Source organism: Corvus kubaryi, unplaced genomic scaffold (genome assembly GCF_017639235.1).
Source record: "Corvus kubaryi isolate FWS band 111438036 unplaced genomic scaffold, C.kubaryi_AGA036_p1.0 split1-131, whole genome shotgun sequence".
NCBI classification, from domain to species: Eukaryota; Metazoa; Chordata; class Aves; order Passeriformes; family Corvidae; genus Corvus; species Corvus kubaryi.
Window position 1 is genome coordinate 13,164,606 of NW_024582073.1, and position 17,915 is coordinate 13,182,520.

The 17,915-nt window shown below is 35.5% G+C and overlaps 1 long non-coding RNA gene across 1 annotated transcript in view; it reads right to left on the reverse strand.

Annotated features, from left to right (window-relative positions):
• LOC121676777 overlaps nt 1-1,483 on the reverse strand; it is a 113,737-nt gene extending 112,254 nt beyond the window's left edge. The window contains exon 1 of the long non-coding RNA XR_006020588.1: nt 1,428-1,483. This is a non-coding gene — a long non-coding RNA (uncharacterized LOC121676777). The remainder of the gene's footprint in view (nt 1-1,427) is intronic.
• Between the last annotated feature and the right edge of the window lie 16,432 nt (nt 1,484-17,915).

Sequence of the window (17,915 nt, forward strand, 5' to 3'; positions counted from 1 at the left end):
AGCACTACTTCAGTCTAAAACTTTGAGCAATAAACAGAAAATAGAGTACCACACAGTCACATCACCAAATAATCACCAAACAGATAAAAAATCAATAAGAAACACCGGCTAAAAAAAAAGGTAAAATAAAGATAGAACATCTGAACAAAGTAAAGCTTCAGAGTCTGTCAGAATTTGCCATGGGAGCATGAAAAATGAAAAAATAACTCTAAAGAAAGAGTTAAATTCAGAAAAGGAAGGGTAGTAGGTGACTGGCTAGGAGGTCAGGTAAAGCTCAGACCTTTGGAAGAACCATACCCAGTTGCTTTCTGGAGGGGCTGCCATATATTCAACATTGTGGAAAATCTAAGTGAGAGGGAGAAATAAGTATACATGCAAAGTAGGCAGAGTTTTTCATTTCACATTAGAAGAAAAACAGCACCAAAGCAACCAAGAACCCTGACTCTGCCAGGTGCTTTGCTCCCTGCCCCAGCAGGGCAAGCCCAGAACAGAGACAGCAGGAGATAACAAAAACTGTTCATTAAGCAGGGGGAAGAATCAAAAGCAACTGCAGCGCTAAAATATTACCTCCCTAGAACAGAGGAAATGGTCTAGAATAACAACAACAAAAACACCTACTACAACATACAAATGCATATAATCCCAGGATTTCAGTTTTAAATTATTCTAGGTATGTCTACTAAAATACCTACTTTCTCTGTTAGAAATCACAGCTTGGGGACGCCCAAAAGGCCTACAATTCAAAATATCTACAGTTTTCCTAGCACAGCATGAGATGTTGTGGCATCTCAGCTGTTCAAAGAAAAAATTTGTTTTCTACAGCTGCACCCTATGTTTATTTTGTATTTTGTTCTTCATGAACACCATCCAAAAAATATTTGCAGCAGAATTTCCCTGCATCTTAGGTAGTTAAACTTTTGAAGTTCTTAAACACATCAGGAAGGCATAAATCATCACCCTTCAGAATCACTGCATTTAAGCACTTATAACGCGTGAATTTGCGTTCAAATAATGGAAGTATGTTAGATGACTTCATCTGCAATTGTTGACCTACTGCACTGAGCCCACAGAGTGAATTTCCATCAAAAACAAAACACATGGCTTGCTTTCTGCTCCCATAGTGATTAATGATTAATTTTTTTACAGAATCTTAGGATGGTCTCCAAACAAACTTCCTAGAGTAAAGAAATACCTTGATTTTCTAAACCCCTTGGCTATATCTCATGACAGGAAATTTTCTATAGTATGTTTCACACATTCAGTGTGTACCTTATATGTACATATAGCCAAGTAGATTCCACCTAAACACTAAATAAATGTGACAAAGTTATTTGGAATTAGTACATGCTACAAAAAAAAAAAACTAAGCTAAAGTAACAAGCCAAAGATTCAGTAAGTAACAGGTAAGAATACGCACACTAACATACCTTTGATTAAGTAACTTCAGCACATATAGCTGCAGTTCTCAACAGTCAAACAAAACCTTGAGGTTTTCAGCAATTTAATCTATTCCAGAGACTGCATAAGTGTAATGTGGCAGTTGCTATAGCAACCACATTTTTTCTTGGAACTCAGAGTAGATACAAGTGTAAGCGATTTCTCCATCTCACTGTCTAAGTTACTGCTGCGCTATGATTCTAAGCAGCAGCTCTAACCCAGAAACTATCCCACTTGCTAGTTATTTAAAATACATTTAACGTTTTCTGAAATATCCCTTTCTGACTGCTTACTTTTACCCTATGCTGCCCTTTCAAAAATCCTCGACAATTCAAAAAAAAATGAAAAAATTTGAACAATTGGAAAAAATGATAAATAGATCAAGTTATAATTTATTAATTATATTTAAATTATAATTTCCATATATAAGATATAGAAATCTGTCAACCCTTATTCTTAAACTTTCTGCTTAGAACATTCTTTGAAGTATATCTCGGTGGCAATGAATCCAAAAGAACTGGAATTCTTGTTTACAAAGTCATTACTTATTGATGGTTTCTGCAAAGCATTTTTCTTTTGTGCCACATTTTTGCTTCATTCTCTCACAATCAAAACACTCCAGACTTGAAGTCATGTTGGTGATTTACACCTCTGTAGATGCATTAGCAGATTCTTCTGGTTTGACTCCTGGCTCTCTGGTATAAAAGGTGCAAGTATCATTCTACTTGCATTTAGTTGCCAAAGACTAAATCTGCTAAATATGCTAAATGTGAAAACATACAGTAGTACAGGAATGTTTATGTTAGTCAATACATCACCACATTAATGAGCAAAAATGTAGGGGACTATGCACTAAAAACTGTGTTGTAATAAAAAGAACAATCTGAATACACGTCAGGGATTTCAGGGGTGCTGAGCATCTGCAGTTCCAAGTGAAAAGAATGGGAATTGACGTCAGTGCAATTATACCAGCTTCCAGCACCTGTGAATTTGCCCTCGAGGTGACCTAATATGCCTTTTCCATCTTTCATTTCTGTTAGACAGCTCCAGCACAACCAAAATATTTACTCCTCTTTACAATTAAACTAACCAAATAAGCTATGTAGAGCAGAGCATTCAAAGCATTGAGGCAATTTCCTATGTAAGAATTTTTTAAAAATTGTCATTTTCTTGATTGTCAACAATTCAAATTCTATTAAAAATTCCCATAAGATCCTCCCAAGCAAACAAGAACATTTAAAATTCAGATAGTGAACAATCATTTCAGAGTCAACTGCTTTTATTTCATCTGTGGGTGAGTAAATACAGATCTTCAACTACAGTTTTTGGTCCCTGTATTTCCAATTATAAATTAATCTTTTGTCTTCTGCAAAGGGTCAGATGTACTAGCTTTTCCCACTAGACAAGCAGTAGCAGGAAAAAGTAGCTGAGGCTAAAAATCTGAGTACCATGCTCCACCAAGACTCAGTGGAATTGTTGATGCAGCTTGGGAGGGTTGGTAACAAATTCTCAATATCCCAAGGTGTTTTTTATGGGCTTCATTTCCAAAAGCTGGCCATCACTACCAAGATATTAAATGGACCTTTCATGTTGGCTTTTACTGCTTGTTACAAAGCATTGCCTCTGACACAAGCAATGCCTTCTTTATATAATAATAACCTGCCTGATAATGTCATGAGCCATCAGGGAGTGGGAAATAAGGTCTTGATATTCTTCACATTCTCAGATTATCCTTATCCCTCGCAGATCTCTTACAAAGAGAAATGGGCATTTTACTGCTGCAGTCTAAACCAAACCAGTCCACAGAAAATAATTCAAGCAGAAAGAACAAAAATGTCACTTTTGCCTTGAAAAGTCTCTAATTTTCAATGATGGTGTTGACAGTGTTTAAAATAATAATCTATTTAACAGATTTATGGCAAGGAATAATTAATTAATATTTATACAGTGTCTCAGAGATAGCAAGCAATGCTGGTAGGATACATGAATAAGTACAGAGCCAAAACAAAGCCTCTGGAAATTTTCCTACTTTTGGAAAATGAGGGTGTACTGATTTTGTTCAATGTGACACAACACTGTTATTCCACAATGAATGATGGATAAGACAGATGTCTTTTTCTGCTAGGAAGACTGGTTGTGCACCCTCCCCTAGTTACCAGTCTGAATTAAATTGTATTTTGTAATTTATTCATATGTGCAGTGGAAAGGGTAGCTATTTCTTATGTTTCTCAACTATGGCAAACTACCTGTTATCTTTTTCTATTTGATTTACTAGATAACAGCTTCTAACTGCACCAGACCTTTTGACAATTTTCTTAAAGTAAATTTGCTATTTCTTATCTAATCCAAATAGCAATAATTGTCCACTATACCTGTCCTATCATACTTAAAGTATGAAGCCACTATTGTCAACAGCATTTTGATTTCCATGTAGACAGAACTGTTTCTTGTAGAGAATTTCCATTCAGGAAGCTGCCTGCTTCCATTACTCACAGTGAAAGTTCAGATTCCATTTTGCTAGTTGTTCTCTCATTTAGGGGTTTTTTTCCCTGTTCTTCCTCTAGCTTATTTCTCCTACTCCCAGTATACCAGTATCTACTGAAGATTAAGAACCAACATAACAGTAAAAAACCAATGTTTTGTTTCTTGGAAAGAACTCAGAGATACTGACAGATGAGTCAAACTTGAGTTGTCAGAACATTTGTTTTTAACTTGAACCCAGGTCAGTTTTTCCCTTAACTTGAAATAGTTTCTCTATAACTCAGGTCATTGTGGTAAATCACCAAGCAAGTACTACCAACATCCTAACACATCTTAAGTGCTTGTAAATGGATTTCTTCTGTGTCCTAAATTAAATTGAAGTATAAAGATTTATAGTATTATCCTGTGACAACAGTCAGTACATTAGATGTTACATTACCCATTAAGCTCTAAGATTTTATTTATATTGCTTTGTTTTTTAGAATTGTGTGATGACCTCAAACAGTAAATAGGTATTATGTCACAATAATGGATTCCACGTGTAAATTGCAACTCTTGTCTTTAATACAGCTTTCCCCAGTGTGCCCAGTTTTATTCAAATAAATATTCTTCCTAGGGCAAGTAGGTTGTTGTTCCTACTAAACTTGAAGATGGATTAAAAATTCAGATACCTTGAATGTGAATCTCTGTCACATTCTGCTAATATTTTTTGAAGTCTTCAGAGCCCACATGTGTTAAAGTTTCTCAGCTCCCACATGAAACCAAGGGGCTTATATGGCGCAGCCTTGGGGAATTAAGGACTTTATTACATTTCAAAATTTACCCAGGCATATAGATCAGATTCACAGGGCTTTGGTAGAAAGATTTTTGGTTCTTTTTTTCAATTTATAGAAACACCAGGTAATTTTTTAAATATTTAAAAAGAGATGTAGCACTTCAACTTGGAAATTAAGAAGTTGTCAAATGGAAAATTTTTAGCAGAAAGAAAAAGAAATAATAAGAACAAAGGAAAAGGAAGGCAGGAGTGATAACTGTATGCATAATAACCACATTGGCATTGGCACTATTCTGCACTGAGAGGACAATTTCATCAAGCTGTTTGTTGTGCTTTTAGTCTGCTACTGCATTTTTCCCAGTTTGGAAGCATAGGCAATGTAGAATTGGTAAAAATTGATCTGTTCCAGAGTCCAGTATAAGTCAAAGGCTAAATGCCATTACATTTTCTTACTCTTTCATCTGAATGATAACGATGTGTTAGTAACTCAACACAAAAACTGCTGTACCCTGCGGTACATGTTACAGGGAAGTCATAAGTTACCACCAGCCTGGGAGTGTAACACTCAATGTCCTTAACTTACTTTTTTCAACCTTTCCAGCTTTTTATGAACAGAGAGTGGTGGTTTTATGTAGGGCTTTTTGAGGGTTTTTTTTCTTTCTAAATAGTAGTTTGAGCATTGAGGGTTTTTTAATTTCTATTTGCTTTAGAAAATCACCTGTGTTACATGATTGTCTCCAAGTAAATGAAACAAGAGGACTATGGGTATGATGATGCTTTTACAGAAGTTCTACTTTAGTTAGAGTGATATCATTAGTCAGTTTGAATGCATATGTATTAATTGCCTCACAGCTTGATTCTATGGGATCAAGCTGACTTGTAGGGGATCCCCATATATACAGAACAAGCAAAACCTAATCATTTTGCTTTGTTAGGGGGTTACAGCGGTTTCAGTCACAACCATACACAATACCCTTTGGAAAGATCTATTTGTAACTTGCTGATAATTAAGAGTCTAAAATTATATATAAGATCTTTACACCACAAATCCAATATCAGTGTTTAAGCCACCTTACTCTCTCTTACTGCAAAGAGAATTTTGAACAGCAAGGCTTATTCTGATGTAAATGCATCTGTTTCAAAATACCTCATGGCATTTACTTCAATACACTTAGTCCCAGCATGACCTGTCATAGATGATAGCAGAATCTACCCTTAACATAGAAGTAGAACGTTTTGATTAAATTTTTCTGACTTTTTTTTCCCCCCAGTACTGTCACAGAACGATAATCAGCATCAGCTGTGGAAAATTTTTTTAAATATATGATTTTTCAAACTGACATAAAATTTACTTTGAGATTGCTATTTACAGACTACATTGACCTAAACCCTATCATTGTGATAGCTTGTTAAGTCTCCCTGGCTCATGTTTTTTGACTTTTCATTACCAGAGGTTTTCTGGTTTCTTATGCCAATGTTGCATTTTGGTTTTTATTCAGCAGGATTCTGATTTCACTCCATCACCTGCTAACAGCTAAAACAATGTTTCACTGATTTAAAAAAAAAATTAAAAGAAAAAAAGGAAACAAGGATGGAAAGGAAAGGGAATTGACTGCTGCTCTCCCGAAATTCCTCTATGCGACCTTTCTGTTTTGGATGCGTGAGAAAATCACCAAGCTACCTATCCTTCTAGCAAGACATGAGCACTCCCACTCAACCAAGTTCTCCATGAATATACATTAGTGCTACTTTGATTTCTGAGGTCAATGGCCTAATAAAATCATACAATTGTAGTTGAATGATTTAGGTGATATTATGCAACAACAAGGTATAGTACAGCAATTGAGGGAAAAGCAATCATGCATCTAAATGCACCATCACCCAATAACAGTGCAGAGCCATGTTTGCTTAATTAGTGAAACACTCCATGGCACTAGACACCACATTATTTGGTTACCTAACTGCCAAGGCTGTCACTACCAAACATCTTTGCTGTGTATTTCTGGGTACAGTGATAGAAGACTACCTGATACTAACACTAACACTACTGACATATCAGTAGTTTTTATAAATATATCAGTATCAGTATATTATCCCAAGCTTCCTTCTGTACGTGAAAGAAATACTAGGAAAAGTTCTACCATTATACCTAGATAACTTATGCTGATAAATATTTAAACTTCATCATAAGAGTTCATATGCATACCAATGAAAACTGTTACACAAGAGTCCTGCAAATGAATTGGCAATATGAATAGAGAAGAGAAATTTCAAAGAGAAATTCATACCTGGCTGTGGTTTTCAAACCTGCCAAAATCCAGAAGGCAAGAGGCAGATACAGAGGGTTAAATCCAAGTCCATTTGGAAGAATTATTTTATCATGAAACTGCAGAGAAAAGAAAAAGAGGGGGAAAAAAAGATAAAGAATGATGAATCAAGGATAAAGGATACAGGAATAGTTCTGTTTCAACTTTAATCCTACAAACTGCATACAAACATACAAAGCTTTGGAGTCAGACATAAGATTAAATTTCCCATATAATTGCATTCCAGACTATGTTTTTCTTCTCTCTCAGGTATTCATCTTTAATTAGGCCTAGGAAGATGACTAAACATGGTTTTATTTCTATTACCCCTGACTACATGTTGTTAACCACAGATGTTGTTAGATCCATTCTACAATAAATGTGTAGCTTACTTAAATTCTGATCTACACCTTTTTTATATTGTAAGTTATGTGGTGCAACTTAGTGTTTTGGAACATTTCCATGTTTATTCACTTTTTAAAAGATAAATTCAGATGTAACGTACAAATTCTTATTGGAAGGCAATTTGTCTTCAAGACCTTTTCCTATGCTACAAATCAGTGCAGGAAAAAACAATCTGCATGTGCTTCTCAGAAATTGTTAAAACGTAAAAAAGCCATGAGAAATCACTGTGATTGAAATGTATTTTAAACTTGATTTTTTCATTGTTTCTTTTCCAATGTGTTTCCTTGGGGAAATGCAATGTTTCTTCTGGAGAGATGTGCAACAATGTAGCTCTAACACTAACTGGGATTTAACTCTTTGAGAAAAAAAAATTCCCTTTGGCATGCCAATTTCATAATTGTGGCTGTCAAATCTAAGCTGCTGAGCTCAGAGAGAGATGAGGAAATAAAGCATTTTTCAAACCAAAATTCAGGTAACATCATCTCCTCACATACTTCACATTACCAGTTTACATCATGAGCAGCAGGGATTCAGACATATCTGTATCCTCTGTAAAAATTCTGGACATTCTGGACAAACAGATCAAAACACTCAGAAATCAAATTATATGCAAACAGAGTTTTAAAATTCTAAATAAAAAAATAACCGGCCACTAGAATAGTGTCCTGGAGCATCTCATACTGCTTAGAGTAGGACAGAACATTTACAGAATATATAATGTGTTGGATTTCTCATTAAATCATTGAAGTTAGAATATACTTCTCTGTATTAACTTGAAATGTTGGTTGCAAATGCTAGAAATACACTGATTTCTTTATTTTTGTACATTCACAAAAAATAGTCACATTATTCCTATGGATTCCATGCATAACCACATGCAACAGCAGCCAGTCACTGCTGAGGTCACTGCATGTCTCTTCCAAGGTGCTCATCTGTAGAACTCAGTTCAGGGCATTGCGAAAATACCTGGCCAGCACAGACACAAAACACAGTACTCCTGTGTTTATAACTGCACTTAATCTTACCTTGTGGGCTAAGAAGTGCTCATTAACCTTGATAGTGCCACACTAACACAGCTATATTGCCTTCACAGTCCTTAACAGGGTGCTCAAATCCAACTGTAGCTTCTCTCTGCAGCTCTGTCTTATGCCATGCAAGCACAGTCAGGAAGGACAGTTCACAAATTGGTGGCATTGTTAATTTTGGACAGTTATTTTCATTACATCGTGTGGCCAAACTTCACCTGCTTCAGCAGATGCTACCCCTGTATATAACTCTACTTTCCACTGAAATCAAATGATATTATATGTTATCTTGAATATTTCTCTTGATGGCATGTTGAGGAGCTTTGGTAATCATCACCTTTCTCTAATGACTTCCTTAAATTTCAAAATATGCCTATTTGACTGATGTAGAGTAAATAGGACTCTCTTCATGTGTAAGATAATCCCCCAAGTAGTATAGCTCCTCTCAAACACTTAATTAACGTTTTAAAGCCCTCTTAAGGAGTCAGGTGAATTTTGAAGTGTTCTGTTTGCAGAAAATTAGCCATTTTGACTATTTTCTGAATTATTTAAACAGTCCTTAATCTACACAACTACGGTATCTCACTTTTATATATGTAGTTTATCTCATAAACTTTTTCATCACAATTTCAAAAAACACCTTTGCAGTGCCCTTCAGTGCATGTTTACCAGACTGCTTAGTTTACTTCGATAGCTCTTTAACTATCACCCAGCTAGAATAAGTGTGACCAAGGAAAAAAGGTGTCAAATTTTTCTCTTCCCCCTAATTTCTATGAAAATATGCAGCATAATAGAGGATAGTTTGTGTTAGTTTCTAGCTTTATACTTCTGCTTACAATATTATGAATATCATAGCATACTAATTCTAGTAAAGAATATTCAACATAAACCAGCATTTGTGTGACACGGTTTTCTAAGAAAAGAGCAAGTAGTTCAGTGAGCAGTGGCAATGAGACCTGGCTCTTGTAAAGTCATGTCTTGAGAGTGAGCACCTCTGTGGATGTGTGTTCATAATCAAACAGTACCAATAAATAGGCATGAGGGGCTGTAACTTGTAGGATGACCAAAATTGTTGATGAATCTGAGTTCAAATTTATTATTGTTCATAAGTTGGGAAATTAACACAAACTATCCTCTATCATGCTGCATATTTTCATAGAAATTAGGGGAAGAGAAAAATTTGACGCCTTTTCTCCTTGGTCACACTTATTCCGGAGCCAGGTCTCATAGCCACTGCTCACTCAACTACTTGCTCATTTCTTAGAAAACTGTGCCACACAAATGCTGGTTTATGTTGAATATTCTTTACTAGAATTAATATGCTATGATATTCATAATATTGTAAGCCGAAGTATAAAGCTAGAACTGCTTCATACTATTTATTGCTACATATTTTGTGAATGAACACAAAGATAAACAGTTTAGTTTTCCAAACTGAATGCATCTGATGAAAGATGTATGGTGGAATGCCAATACAGACAAATTGCAGGCTGACAAGCAACATATTCACTTTGTTTTCTTTCTTTGTGGCTTCTAGGCATTATATGAATACAACATCACCAGTTAAGAGAGCAAAATCCATTGATGACAGACTGTGACAACATAAGGCAGTAAAACATTTCATCATCTGCTCTTTTCCTGTATGGCTGCTAAGGGTGATGTGTTAGGTTCTATCTCTCCGTTGCTCAGCAAAGTGAGTCAACAGGGTGACTTCTGTGCAGGACAAAGGAAAGTTACTTTGGATGCCATATCCTCTGACATCTGAAAAACAGGTCACAAAGTCCCAACTGAACAATTGCATTGATTTTCTGTTTGATTTGGAATCTGTCAATCTTCTTACCAGCTACTGTTGAGATACATGGGACAAACAAAAGAAATTCTGATTTAACAATAACAGCTACAGACAGTACAGGTACTCCCAGCCACAGCTAGGTATTCCCTCTCGGATTCCCAGTTGCTATTCCTACACCCAGAGAGCTCCTGACTCTTGGCAGGTATTGACACACTACAGAGAATTTTTTTGTGATTTTTGTTCTCCAGATCTGAAAGTTGAAAGAAAAATCTGAACCCTGCAGAGTTTTCACTGATCTGATAAAAGCCATTGTCACATTAAGCTGACCTGGGCTTTAGAGTCTCATGGAAAGAGTATCAAGGTGTAGCAAACAGTGTCCCTTGGAAAGGGACTCTGCCAGTACAAAAAGCATGTCAGGTAGAGAATGCACTGTCAATGGATAATTTCAGCTTGTTGAGACTGCCCCAAGGAACAGTCTAAACATTTCAGTAGAACAGTAAGTCAGGGAGTCAGACTGTTGTACTGATTCTAATGGCCTATAGACAAAATGGTGTTCTAGCTGATTTGCAGTACTTAGAGAAAAAAGCATTTCTGAATGTCTTTTTGGTTTTCCACAGTTTTTGATCTCAAGAGAATCATGAAGAAAGGAAAGTTGCTTCCCTAGTCTGACAAGAGATTGGAGTGCAAAAAAAATATTTTAAGTGTGAGCTCCATAATTTACAGGGAAAAAATCAATTTTAACTATATTTAGTTTCTGTTTACAAGAAGAAATATTTGCTTTGCTTTACTAAATTATATTTGTGCAAGCCAAACATCATTACATGGCTTTGAATAACTCAGAAAACTATTTCCATAGCACTGACTGAATTAAGGCAATAATATCATCAGGACTTTAAATACTTTTTTTCTTCTATTGATATAGCTTTTTTTTTCTGTCCTTGCTGAACTTTTTGGTCATTCTTTATTCAGGTCATGTCAAATAAGAGAGCAGAATAGACTGGTGAGTAAAAGCACTCTAACAAGCAAGATAAGATGCTCCATCACTTTATGATGAAATATTCAAACACATTGCCCACTGGTATCAACTTAGTCATGACTGATTTAAATGATAGGCTGAAAAATGTGCTTTAATCTTCCATATAATAAGTTTTTAAAAATTAAAACTGAAATCACAGTTTAAAGAAAAAGCTAGCAGACACTTCAGTCATCATTTACTTGACTGTATGTTTTCTGCCATTAAAATGGCTGGTTTCATTAAAGAACTGAATACAGCTGCAATTGTAACTCAGATTATGATCTAAAGTCAATAACTTGTGAGCTATTGAACATCTTGGTGGATACTGATGTCATTACACTTTACATTAAACAAACTAATGTTCTTCCCAATTATTTTTCACCTGTGAAGAATAATGGAATGGTTTGGGTTGGAAAGGATCATAAAGGTCATGTAGTTCCAACTCCCCTGCCATAGGCAGGGACACCTTCCACTACACCAGGTTGCTCAAAGCCTCATCCAACCTGGACTTGAACAATTCCAGCGACAGGGCATCCACAACTTGTCTGGAAAGCCTGTTAACTGCTTCACCACTCTCACAGTGAAGAATATTTTTCTTTAATCTAAACCTGCCTTCTTTCCGTCTAAAGCCATCACCCCTTGTCCTGTCACTACATCCCCTTCTAAAAACTTCCTCTACAGCTTTCTTGTAGGCTCCCTTCAGGTAGTAGGGGGCTGTCAACACCTTGCTAACAAAACTGAAAAGAATATATAGCTTTAACCTGTTCTCTACCACTTCAAGCATTTTTCTTTAAAGTTCAAGTGAGAATTCAGAATAAATAATGTTTCAAAATACTACACCTGACTTAGAATACCTTCTGCCACTTTATTTTATTTCTGCAATATATACTTAGCACTCAGAATTACTTCTTTACCACAGGTTTAATCAATGACAATAGAAAAATATGAGTTTAAAGAATTATAGCACATAGACAAAAGAACTACATAGGGAACTGATTTTTCAAACAGCCTTTTTCCTCTACGAAATATTTCCATTTTAATGAGAATTTTTGATGCCTGTTTTTTAATTCATTGTTTTTCTCCCCAACTATAGTGAAAGCAGAGAGAAGTTAACTGTGAAATTCACTATGATCTTGCGAGCAAATGGATAGACCCTGCTTGACAATTTATCAGTGAGTACATTAATTTTGCCAACTTCCATTTCTTTTTGTTATTTAGTTGGATGATCAGAATAATTTTTTAAAGCATTAATTTCTGGGGACAACACAGGCAAACAATTAGAATTTACATGCCTCCATTAGATCACTGGTATGTATGCATTCTTCTTTCCTTGGTGAAAATTAGGAGTCGTCTTCAAGAATTAATCAAATGACAAAAAAGTCATTAACATTTATTCAAGCATGGAACTTTCAGACAGATATTTGCAGTTATGAGTGAATCCCATGAGTTTCATCTGTTCATTGATATATAAAAATTTCATTAAAAGGACAAAAAAATTCTTCTTAGTATAAGACCCACAGAGCTCAGCACTGTCTTCCTTAGAAAATAAGTAACAATCTCACAATCATTCATTTTGTACTTAGTAGTAGATGATTTTCCAAATACATAAGAGGAATTACATCACGACTAGGAAAGGCCATTTCAGAAACCAATAAAAGCAAGGGCATTAAAACTAAGGTAATCGTACCTTAGTTTTAATGCGTCACCCTGTTGACTCACTTTGCTGAGCAATGGAGAGATAGAATCTAACACATCACCCTTAGCAGCCATACAGGAAAAGAGCAGATGATGAAACGTTTACAGAGATTTTCACTCCTAATTTTGCCAGCTGCTCTTGGGTAGCATTGACCAAAAGCTGTTTACCCAGAGCAATCACACCTATAAACGTGAATTCAATTGGAAGTCTTTCAGGTGTCTTTCTAATATTCTGAAATACTGCCATGCAGTTAGTACCCACACTAGCAATGGATGCAAACAGGTGAAAGCAAGGGCTGAACAGGTAGGAGTTGCACCTGATTCCTGAAGATGATATCCACAGATCCAAGTTAAAACATGCTGAGGAAAAAGCTTGGTCTTCTGATTTCTTCAAGCAGCCCTGCACACATTAACTCCAGGTTCAAATTACAAAACCTATGTCTGTAATCTTCTATAATCAGAAACTTTTTTCATCCTTCCAATTATATAAGATTTAAAAAAAAAAAAGATACTATCTCTGCCTATAAATATTGCATCACCTTTAGTCCCAGATCATTACAGTTACAGTGATATTACTACCTAAAATAGATTAAAACAACATTGTCAGAAAGTATATAAAGTTACTTGCCTTGGCAATACCACAGTTTGTTAGGTGAAAGGGACTCCATTTTCCAAATCTTAAACACTGAAGTTACTTAAAGCATGACTAGGAAAACACAGCTCTAAACCTCATATAACTTTTATTTCACTTATATTTTCTGTCTGGAGGACAGTGACAGATATACGTCTTGTGAAAGGCATAAAGATAACAACACAAATTCTCCAAGTGTGCCTTTCTGAAAAATCCATTGCAGATTTGACACAAGGGGTTTATTTTTTTTATTTTATCTCAACGTCTGTTTTCTTTGTGTACTAAATGCTCAACTATACTTAAAACTGTGTTTTCAATTATGTGATTATGCATTTGTGTATCCCCATTGAGCTTCATAGGATTACTCAAGCAGAGAAAAGTTTGCAGAATTACAACTCAGGCTTGTCGATAACAGTTTTTTCAGTGAAAAAACAGACTTTGTTTCACAGTTAGTTCATTCATTGAGGAATATGTAGTTGCAAGTATTTAAGTTTTTTAATTACAGTACATTATACAATAGAAAAGATAATATTTCCCTAGAAACAGTGTTTATCTCCATTCTTTAATTTCACAAGGGTAGAAATGTCACTGTCTCTACTACAAGAATGGCCCTTCTGAATTGGTTTCCATGAAAGTAATCATTGAACATTACTCTGAATCATAAATTGAAGTAAATCATGCATTAGAATAAGCCCCAAATTTTCTCAGAACATAACACAGAAATACATAATGATTTTTCAATTTCTGCAGATACAAAAACAATTCCACTTTCAGGAAATGCGTTTCCCTTCTCAAGGAGAAAATGTAAATTTTCAGTGAAAAAAAAAAAGGCATCTTTTGTGATCAGTTTAATTTTTTCTTTTTTAATATGTGCCATTTTTTTAAACATGGTTTTCCACAGAATCCAGTCAAATAATGTTCCAACAAATTTCTATATAATTTATAGTATTTTCTAATTTGCTGACGTAACACAAATATGCACAACAAAGAAAATGTCGCTATATTATAAACATGAACAGTAAGAATAAGCTAAAACAAAAGGAAAATGCCAGAATATATTCATTCCCTTAAACTAATTTTGGAAGCTAGGTAAATCATTAGCTACATAATTTTGTCCAAATCCTGTTTCAAGCTGAAACTTTCAAACTAGAAACAGTCCTGTTTCTAGCTGCATAACTATGCAACTAGGGTAATTTGATCTTGATACAGAAGCATGAGAATTTCTTTGAACTGAGTTCTGTCCCAAGACATTAGTAAGAATGCTTTTGTTTCCCCATGCTTTCTTTTTGATCTGCTACTTGCAGGTTTATATATCTATTTTCCAGCATAAACTCCAACTAAATTGACCGTCCAGGTATTGATAAATCTGCTACAAATAGTTCATGAAGCTGGAAATCACACTTAAACCCATAAAGGAAGCATATATTAAAAGTGGGAAGAACTTGCCTTGAAGTTGAAACACGCTGAACTAAAACTCAGAAGATTTGTGTTCATTCCTGGCTCTGACAGACATCTTTTGAGAAATTTAATCTTTCTGAGACTGAGGTCCCCAAGTGTAATACATCCATTTATAGTTCTTATCTGGAAGGTAAAGTTTCTTAACTCCAGGTTTGCTCCTTTCCGTATGCACAAAAATTATAGACTGCATTCTTGCCTGGTCTTTCCAGATATACCATAAGAAAAAAAGTATTTTTGTTCTCAGAAATAACACATAAAAATCTTGTTTTGTTTACCTTTCGCATTATCTGATGTTTTAGGCACTGGATAAAACATTTTCTTCTCTGAAGTTAATGGTTAAGCTACTCTTGCCTTCAACAGAGTGCCTGATTTCACTGATCATGTTTGCAAAAGATCGATTAACTGGATTTTTCATGCTTTTCTCTTCTCATCTTAATCTGCCTGCAATAGCTGCAGCTCTGCTATTTCTGCATCAAGAGAGCTTGGACTTGCTCCTGCTTGCACTGAGCCAAGTCTCTGAAGTGGCCCAGTGGGAACAAAACAAATCCATTGTCAAATTCAAGCTAGGAAACTAATGATGAATCGTTATTAAGAGCTACACGCAGACACACCAGCAGGAAAAAAACAACTCCATTTTCAGACTGATTTAAAGAATCGTCTCTCCCAAGACTACCCTAACGACTGACAATTCACTTTATCAATTCAAACTAAAGTCAGAATCATTATACCTGAGCATGATCATTAAGTGACAGTGAGTGTCAGACTGAGACAGTGTCATCTTATCTGGATATGCCTCTGAGGTGATTAGGGCCTTATTGAACTGTGTAATCCAGACATTAGGTCCCTGTGCTGGCACTCAGCCAGATGTTTTATTTTCAGGAAACCAGCCTGGCAATCAAGCACCCAGTTTACAATTTTCAGATGTCAATCTATTCATATGAAGTACACAGAGAACAGTTCAACTATAGAACAGCCTTTACTTAACATTTCTGAAGATCAATGTGTTCTAAACCGTTTCGGAGGGGGGTTTAATTGGGAAACTGCATAGAACAGCATTATCAATGCGCAGGCTATCAGAATCTGATCACAACATTCCAAAGAAATAATTTTCCATAAAAGAGAAATGAAGTCAATGTTTACTTCACAACTGGGTCTTGAATTCTAATGTTTCATGACGGGGTAAAATTCATGCTATCCCTATGACTGACTTTCAAATTAAAAACTGTAACTCTTCCACTCACATGTAATTAAACAAGCCATTTGTGGGACTTTTTAGTGAATGCTGCTCTCAACACCATCCACTATAAAGAAGACTAATTATTTTTAACACAGCACAAGTGTTAATGGTACCTCTGTAAGTCTTACATAGGTTACTGAAAGGTTAAAGGTAGATCTCACTGCATGGAGAAATAAAATCAATTTCAGAAACTTTCCAGTGTCTGACATTAAAATAAAACACAACATTAAGAGAACTTGGACTGTCCCCAAATCCTCCTTAGCCACTCCAGTATACTGTGGTGGAATGTATCAGAATATATCTGCTGAAGAGCACGAAACTTCAAGTCTACAGGAAAAGCACCAGTACAGATTATTTTTCAGTTTCCAACTGATTGGAATCCCCATTAGCAAAGGTCAGGCTTAATTTGCCACAGTTGCATGCAGAAAGCCTGTGGTCCATCATAGTTCATGTAAGACAAAAAAAAAAGACGCTGCTTAATTCACTCAGTAGGAAATCATTCCATTATATGTGTACAAAATATGTACTCAAGGGCATGTGGTTTTATTGTATAGCTACTGAATGTTAATGGTGTTGCATGTAATAAGTGTTGTACCTAGGTCATGAAAAGAAGAAGATATTTCATAACTAAGACAGGTATTTTTGAGCTTATATGACAGAGGAAATTCTAGCAAAATGTAACAATAGGTATTACTACTGTAGCTGTCACATCAGGATTTGGAATTTTTTAATATCCATTTTAAGTATTTTAGAGCTGTTTTGTAAAATTCCTCTTACATAATTAGCTTTAAAAATTACTCAAGTTAGCATTTTGTCTATAAGACACAATTGTAAGATGGAAGTTTAAAATAATGCTGCCTATTCTTTACTCAATTGAAAAGCTGTGCCAATATTATACTTGTTGCAGCAGCAGCTGCTTGCAAATGCCTTTGGAATTGATTTGGATCTCTCTGTCACATGCCAGTGGAATCAGGCAGAGGCTTTAATAGCGTGTGTTCAATATATACAGTTCCTTTGTGATCCTACCAGAGCAGATAAATTCCTAGCAGCTGAGTGTGCGATTACAACATCATCATATCTGCATGGTATTTTTTTCTTCCCCAAGCATCTTTCCCTGGCATCCTTACTGCCAGGAAGTTCCATAGACTGTAACTCTCACTGCTGCAAAATCTCTGATGAGCTTGAGCATGTGGGCACAAGGAGACATCCGACCTCTGTTACAGCAGCAGAGTGAAGAGAGGGCTCTGACTGCTGCTCTGAGGAATAACACACAGCACTTACAGGGACTTTCAGCATAAAACAATCTAAGGGGATCTTATTTTTGATATGTATTGCCACTAATTAATTGACTTTAGTCCACTTCTTTCTTGCAAGTGGGAAACAACAAGGTAGACAAAATGACACTGAAAAGGAACAGAGATTTTAAATATGTAGTAACTTGCAGAGCATAGGTATCATATCTAGGATTTGACAGAAATTGTTTCAAATTCTATCAAGTATACGTGTTTTATTCACAGACAGTCCTTTAAAAAATGTACCCATCTAAAAATAACATTTTTAAAAAATAAAATCTATTGTCCAAAGAAAGTTAAGTCAAGTAGAAAAATTCTTGTCACTCCACACTGGCAGAATGAGAGCAAAGTGAAAACTGGGACAGG